The 8,253-nt window shown below is 37.2% G+C and overlaps 1 long non-coding RNA gene across 1 annotated transcript in view; it reads left to right on the top strand.

The window, feature by feature from the left end:
- Positions 1–6,200, top strand: part of LOC106529063 (uncharacterized) — a 15,678-nt gene extending 9,478 nt beyond the window's left edge. Inside the window, exons 2-3 of the long non-coding RNA XR_001311580.1 lie at positions 4,912–5,023; positions 6,037–6,200. This is a non-coding gene — a long non-coding RNA (uncharacterized LOC106529063). The remainder of the gene's footprint in view (positions 1–4,911; positions 5,024–6,036) is intronic.
- The last annotated feature ends 2,053 nt before the right edge of the window (positions 6,201–8,253 follow it).

Genomic DNA, 8,253 nt, shown 5'->3' with positions numbered 1-8,253 from the left:
GTTTCTGTAGAGCTCAGCAGATACTCGAGCAGCTCTGCTCTCACTCCTCCCTTCGTTGCTGGTGGAGACACTGAGCTGGAAAGGGAGGGGGAGAGAGAGAGAGAGAGAGAGAGAGAGAGAGAGAGGAGGGGTAATGGGACAACTCTAATGTTCTCATGGTCTGCAGTATTTTCTGCTGTTTCTGTAGAGCTCAGCAGATACTCGAGCAGCTCTGCTCTCACTCCTCCCTTCGTTGCTGGTGGAGACACTGAGCTGGAAAGGGAGGGGGAGAGAGAGAGAGGGAGAGGGAGATGTGCAGTGGGCATAAAATGCTGTACCTCACTTCTTTTTTTGCTCTGCTCCAATAAAGCCAAGTACTTAAGTGGATTGAAAGACAATGCAGAGGAAGCAGCGTAATGCAGAGGGCAAAAAAAAAAAAAGGACGGATAAGTGTTTTAGCCTAAGAGATTAATTTTCACACAGGACAATAAAACTAAACCCTGACAAAATGCGTTTTTTTACATATTTTTTTATTTAATAAATTTATTTTATTGGGGACAAATTAAAGAAACTGCTTACATTTGGCATTTTTTAAGCATTTACGGGAAAATGCTTTTTCAATCTGCTGGTGCCCAAAATATGCTCTTATTGTATAAATGACACGTTTCTCCCACAGTTTTCTGCACAGATTACTGTCTATTACAGTAAATGACATGCAGTAAATATCAAAAGCTGAAACTCAACTGGACTTATTAGAATTTACTGCACTTTGTTGCCCAAAAGCATGTTAAAACTGACATATTCAAGTTCAACTATTTTGTTTATCATACTATCATTGGGGTGTATTGTACATGTGTTTGAACCATACTGTCATGACACACAATACACCAGTCTCAAGTGAGTACTGCTTTCATTCAGAGGCAGATTTACATTTTGTTAAACTGCATTTTGTTACCTGCCGACAGAAAACAATCAGCGGAGGATATAAACCACTCGACATCAAACGAAGCRTGAACGTCTGCTTCAGAAGAACAGAGAATCGCAAAGACCTGCCTATTTGATTCAGATCAGCTGCTTCCTGCTCCTGATCTACTGCAGGAACTGAGGAAGCCCAAGCATGCGAGTATGGTGCTACGGCATGCAGTTATGTCATATAATCAGTGTTTTGAAACAGCAGGCCATATACTGGACATCAAGTGTTATTTTCCATACTGGTAATCAGCCCACTGAGAGCCTGGAATGAACATTTCACATTTTATTCAATTTGTCTTAAACTATTATTCAGAGATATATAAAGTACTTGAAAGAATAAGTAAAAGTAAAAATACCTTAACAGAAAAATGACTGGTAAAATTTATTTCACTGATTAAAAAAGTACTTAAGTAAAAGTCATAAAGCTGCTCATAATAATCAGGAAAGTAAAAGTACTTTTACTCTCACTCTACGAAATGAAGTGTTGAATATACTTAACCAAAGTGGTTCAACTAAACTGAGTTGAGTAACTTGAGCAATTTACACTATTTCTTTTGAATAAAATATGTAAAACGTTTTATTGTTACTCAGCTCGGTTTTAGTGGAACGAGTTGGCATAACTTGGTTWAATAGATTCAACACTTCTTTATTTAGATTGCATAAACTACACTTTTCATGATGGGTTCAGTCATATTTATATTCATACCGTGTAACCAAGTGGTAAATTTTAAAGTAAATAAGTAATAAGTAATGTTATGTTTTGAATATAGTGAAAAGTTACGATTAAAAAAATACATGGTACAAAAAAAATGACAAGTGTAATAATGAAGTAAATATGCTTACTTACTATACTGGTATRTAAACTAGTATAAACTTGTATTAATGTGATGTATTCTTCTGATTTCCCACCAGTAAAAGTGAAGTGTAGTCCTCTCATCCAGTGACGGACCAACTCCCCACCACCATCARCTGTAACAAGCAACATTGCAGACATAGTGGCATCTTTGCCAAGAGCTTTCAACTTAAAGGGATCCCAGATTCGTTGTAACATTAGACTTTATATGATAAACATATACTTTAACTGTAAAATAAAGACTGTAAAAATACTGTAGGATGTTCAGTTTTTATAATTTTTAAACTAAAAGTTTAAAAATATATTACACAGACGGGGCCATTTTATTTACATGCAAAGCATTCTGGGTAAATGATGACATCAACTAGGTCATCGGCATGTGGCTGCTAGCGAGCTATATCCACCCTGAAGGTTAATCTTAGACAATATCTGATGATTGGCTCTTTTAAATGAAACCAGAGAGCGTTGACAGAGAGGAGAAGGCAGAAATGACTCAGCCTGTAACTGAAAATATGGATGGAGGACCTCAGTTTAGCTGTTTGTCACACTAGCGCCGAGCTAATACATATAAGGCAATATAGCGTGAGGGCTAGCGCGAAGGCTTACAGGCTAAGCTGCGGTTCTTCTTCCATGAAGCAGCTCTGTTGTCCTCCATCCATATTTTCAGTTACAGGCTGAGTCATTTCTACCTTCTCCTCTCTGTCAACGCTCTCTGGTTTCATTTAAAAGAGYCGATCATCAGATATTGTCCAAGATTATCCTTCAGGGTGGATATAGCTCGCTAGCAGCCTCGCACCAAGGACTAGTTGATGTCATCATTTACCCAGAATGCTTTGTGTGTGAATAAAAAGGCTCCATCCGTGTTAAAATATATTTTTAAAAATTACAAAACTAAACAGCCTACAGTATTTTTAGTCTTTATTTTACAGTTAAAATAAATGTTTTTCAAATAAAGTTTAATGTAACAACTAATTGTGAATCCCTTTAAACCTTCTGTTGGTGGACACCGAGCAAGTAAGATCCTACAGAGGGCACAGACCCAACTATTGAATGAATGAGTAAGACAGACCAACCTCACCATTGAAGCTATAGCAGCCAAAAACCCTGCTTTTTCTGGATYTCAGAAAAAGTAGGTTTAGCTCAACATTTCAAGTCCAAGACCCAGCAATAAAAGAAGTTTACTTTACTGGTAACTCATCAGTCCCTTCGCAATTCTAACAACTCACAGAAGGTTGGACAACTCACTGGAGTACAAGCAAATGCCAGGGAGATGAAGAAGTGGGTGAAGAATTTATTTGACAGAGAGCTCACCCAGTCAGAAACCAAAATCCTGGCCAGGGGACTGAAATTTGCAATCRCACCAAGAAGAATTCCTCTGGTTGAGATGATCACAGCCACAGAATCTGCCATTTGCAACAACAAAATCTCAGAATTTGAAGCAGAAAAACTTAGGAACAAAGTTTCAGCCTGTCTCAGCAATGCCAAACCACCACCTTCTAACATAAGTAGCGAAGAGAGAGACGCTCTCACYACCCTCAGCAAGGACAAGAACATCATCATCCTCCCAACAGACAAAGGAAGGTGCACAGTGATTTTGTACCAGAAAAACATGAGAAGGTTATGAMACTCCTTAGTAACTTGACCACATACGAGCCACTTAAAGAGATCCAGGAAGTGGTTACAAGAAGAAGTTGATAGAATGCCATAAAATTTAGAGCAGGACAAGGCTATTAACCACATTCTGCACCACRGACTSTACCCAGGTGAGGCCACTCCTASTCTGWATGGTTTAMCCAAAATTCACAAACRGGATGTRCCGGTAAGACCTRCTGTTAGCACGATTAACTCTGTCACTTAAAATGTTTCCAAATATCTAGCGTCAGTACTTGGTCCATTAGTTGGCATGTCAGACCATCACATACAGAACACCATGGACTTTGTGAACAAAGTGAAGGATGTCATCATGRAAACGGATGAAACTATGGTCTCCTGTGATGTAACATCGCTCTTTACGTGCGTTCCTGTTGATAAGGCGGTGGAGGTGGTCRGTGTAAGATTGAAATCAGACACCACTCTCAGCAGCAGAACCATTCTTTCCACAGAACAACTGTGCCAACTCCTGAAACTGTGCCTGGAGTCAACCTACTTTGCATTTTAGGACAATACAATAGGACAAAGGCGTTCCTGGACTGTGATGTCTCAGTTTCTGATGGAGGATGGTTGGAAATTGACACGTATCGCAAACCCACCCATACAGACCAGTTTTTGCATTTTGACTCCCATCACCCRCTGGAACACAAGTCATCAGGACTCTGTAACACAGAGCACAGATATTGTTCCCAGAGCAGTTTCTTTCACCCCTTCTCCGCACAAGGCCTGGGCCAAACTTTTTCTCATAGGAGTATGAGTTAAGGATTGTGTGACTGGTCAGAAGTTTGTAGACGAGTTTATTTATGTGGACAGCAATGGTGGCATTTCACTTCAACAACTCCCCTGGTGTGCAAACAGCGTGGATAATTTTGAGGCGCAGCTGTCCAAAGGCAGTCAAAAAGTCGTCCATCTATATGACTCTTTCAGACACATTTAAACAAGTGGTCACAAACTCCTAACAACCACTGTGCAATAGTATCTTGGCTAATTTTTTTTAATTTCTTTCATATTGCAGCATTTGTCCAGTCATTTTAAAGCTAAAGAAATTTAACACAAGTGTAAACACACAGATCCTCATTGTGCTGATTGTCAGCTCAGAGGAGACTTTTCCTCTTGTCCTTACARACTGCATTCTGTCATTGAGAAAGTCCAGAATCCAGCAGGTGCTTCAAATGACAGTCAGTTTTGCAACCAGCTTTCTGGGCTCTGTAGACAGCAGAACTRTTACCAAAGAGCATTTATGTTTGCTAACAAATATATGTTTGTTAACCTAGAGTTCAGAGTTCTAAAACCAAAATAAATTCAAAGACACTGGATAAAAGGTAAGTTTCTTTACCGAATGGGTCCTGAACTGGGGCCAGGAGGATCTGCAGAAGTTTGTAGGTGGTGAGTGTAGGATTTTCATATGCATATATTGATGCAGTCAGGATAAGAGGAAATACTCTTTTTTTTTTCAGGCTTGGAGGAAGGCTGCTCCATACTTGGGACCTGGACCAAGAGGAGACAGTATTCCAGAAGGTGACCCAGTTGGAAAGTGGCAGTTTGGACCAGGGATTGAAGGCAGAGCAGGTAATGTCTTGAGTGCTGGTTCTTGCAGATATGAGCAGATTTATATAAAGTACTCAAAATAATAACTAAGTGAAAGTAAATATACCTTAACAGAAAATGACTTTATTATTTTTTAAGTAAAAGTAAAAGTACTTCTACACATCAAATAAAGGTTAAGTAGGTTCTCGAGATGGGTTCTTTTTTAATGAAACTTTTTGTCTCTCCTCCAAGAGACTTCTTCAGTCTAAGGATTTTTAGGTGAACTCAGCCTTATAAGCACTGCCTCCACATGMTGGACAAACAAATTAACGATAGCTATAAAAATTGTTTGTTCACATACAAAAGAGGACCATCARCCTAATGATCGATGATTGGTGCCCTGGTTATCACSTATTGCACACAGAGGACTGAGCCATACTCGCAATAACAGCACTGTAAGAGAGAGACAGCTGGACATGGAGACTTCAACCCCTGTTTCACATTAAATGGTTTTCCTTCCCAAAAAAGGCTTCCTTTACTCCTCTCTCAAACCAACATTCCTCTCTATCAAGGATGAGGACACCTTCATCCCTGAAAGAGTGACCTGTAGATAAGTGTAAACTGCAGAATCCTGACCTGATGATGTTTTTTTTATGTTGGGCCATCCTTTTGAGCAGCTTTGTATCCTCGATGTATAACTGGTCACAGTCCTCCTGGCACCTAACAGCATATACAAAATTATTCTGTTTGTGCCARGGGACTGGATCTATGGGGTGAACCAGTCTTTGCCGTAATGTGTTTTTGGGGTTTGAAAGCCACTAGGTGTTAAATTTTAAAGATGTAAATATAGTATTCTTAAGGTTTGAATGTAATGAAATAAAAGTAAAAGTTACAAATAAAAACAAAATACTTTGTTCAAATTACAAATCCTCAAAAATTACTTAAGTACTGTAACAGAGCAAGACGTGGTTAGTCCTCTTTTTTTTTTTTGAACTGGGCAGATGTTAACAAATCAGTAATGACTCTGAATACATCCTTTCTCTTTTTACTTTCAGATTTGATCAAGAAAAATGACCTGTGGCTGCAGACAGACTCAGTATGTTACTGGATGTGGAGGATGTCAGGCCATAATTCCATCTGGACCAAACCAAAAAACTACAAATGTTTGTGTTCATTTGATGTAGTTAATAATAAAGTTTGTGCATGTGTTGTTTAAAAATTAATAAAGTTTATATGTATGTAAACTTGGTATTCATTTATGTGGAAAAAGTGTTTTCATACAGCTTTAAAAATTGTTTATGTAAATGAAAAAATGTTGGTGTATGTAAAAAAATTCAGCAATCAAATTAGTGAAAAATGTTCATTTGTTTTAAAACATGTTCATGTGAATTTTCATTTGTGATTAATTGGGAAGATTGGGATGATATTAATATGCTAAATAGATTTCTGTGTGGAATATAACAAGAACAATACAAAATTCTTCATAGGATGTATATTTCACCAAACCACAGACACTGGTTCTGATCTCTCTCCCAAGTGTAAACAGAATTTGGGACTTTGACACATTGCTTCCGGCCGTGTTTGTGGTTGCAMAGGGATTTATTAATTTTGGAAACGTGTATGTGTGAAGGAAAACTAGATTTGCTTTTAAGTTGGTTAATGAGTTTACAAGTGAGTTTTAATATTGTGACGTTTTATTTGTTAACAGTATTTTACACTTTTATTTCATGTTGCTAAAAGCCTATCTAGGAATGGGTATTGCAAACTATCTTTGGATATACTTGGCAAATTGATCCAGTACCTTTTGGTCCGCCAGATAAAAATGTGACTTTGAATGATTAGATGAGACTGTGTTGCATTCTCACTTTGTTGCAAGGAAAAATACCCTAATGCTGGTGCAAAACAGTCTACTGTTAAAGGCTGGCAAAGTACCGTAAGTGTAAAGTAACTATGTGCAGATACTTTGTTACTTTACCTGAGTAGAGTAGAAATTTTGATTATCTTTGCTACTTGAGTAATTATTTTTCAGCTGATTTTTTACTTCTACTTCTACATTTTCACACAACGTACTCCTAAAAATAAGATGTAGAAAGTCGTTACTCCTATTTCATTCCARCATGTCATTGTTCCAAAAAAGTAATAAAATAAAATAAATAAATGTAGTATTTCTTATGAGGATTGGGTATTATCGTAATAAGCCATACACACATGTTTGAATACATATATACAAGTGTGTGTGTGTGTGTGTGTATACTGTATATATTTATACACATATACAAGGGGTGCAACAATACACGTACCTGTATTGAACCGTATCGAACAGTGCTTTAGGTTCAGTACACACTTGTATCGAACAATACAGATTTTTAAAATTTATTTTATCAACTTGTCTTCTGAAGATGCTCTGTGTTGAAGGATCAGTGGATCTGTGTTCGACTACTCCACCTACGCTGCATTTTTGAGTGCAGATCCACTGAGAAACTTGCTGTTTCAGCAACATTTAATTAAAAAAACTGTACTTTTGAGGTTAAACAAATGTTCATAATTAATTTAAATAAATTAGAATTTAAAAGGGGCATGGAAATTTCTCGTTTTGAATCGAAGAACTATTGAACCGTGGGACTAAAGCATTTAACCGAACTGAATCCTGAATTTTCTGTATCGTTGCACCCCTAATACACACACACACACACACACACACGTGTGTGTGTGTGTGTTTGTATAAACCTATAGTGCATCCCCAAGTTTTCAACATTAACATTTTATATAACATTGTAGCCAATATGGCCTTTAGAAAAAGTTTTTTTTTTTTTTTGGGGGGGGGTGTGTCACCTCCAAATAAATGTCATTTTGGAAATTCTAATCGCTCATTTCTAATTTTAATACATGAGTGTAGCTACATATATACGATCAGAAATTTACATTTGATACTTACGTTCAGTAAATGTCAGATAGGCTACTTTAGGACTTTTACTCAAGTAATATTCTTAGTAGTAATAGACTTTAACTTTTACCACAGTAGCCTAATTTCAATGTAGGATACTTGTACTTTCACTCAAGTATTACTACTTTGAGGTAGGCTGGGGCTTACTTTATGCAAGACTGGGTTCAACAAGACTTGGTACCATTAGAATATTTAACATRCATTTTACATTCTAAGACATTTAAAGTGTGAGAACCATATTTGGAGTATATCAAACCTGAAATCTCAGTTATTCAGTGATTTGCATTTATGTACCTACATTATGTTTTGCTTTATTTTATTACAATAT

Source organism: Austrofundulus limnaeus, unplaced genomic scaffold (genome assembly GCF_001266775.1).
Source record: "Austrofundulus limnaeus strain Quisiro unplaced genomic scaffold, Austrofundulus_limnaeus-1.0 Scaffold420, whole genome shotgun sequence".
Classification (NCBI taxonomy): Eukaryota; Metazoa; Chordata; class Actinopteri; order Cyprinodontiformes; family Rivulidae; genus Austrofundulus; species Austrofundulus limnaeus.
This window is presented reverse-complemented; position numbering and strand designations above follow the sequence as displayed.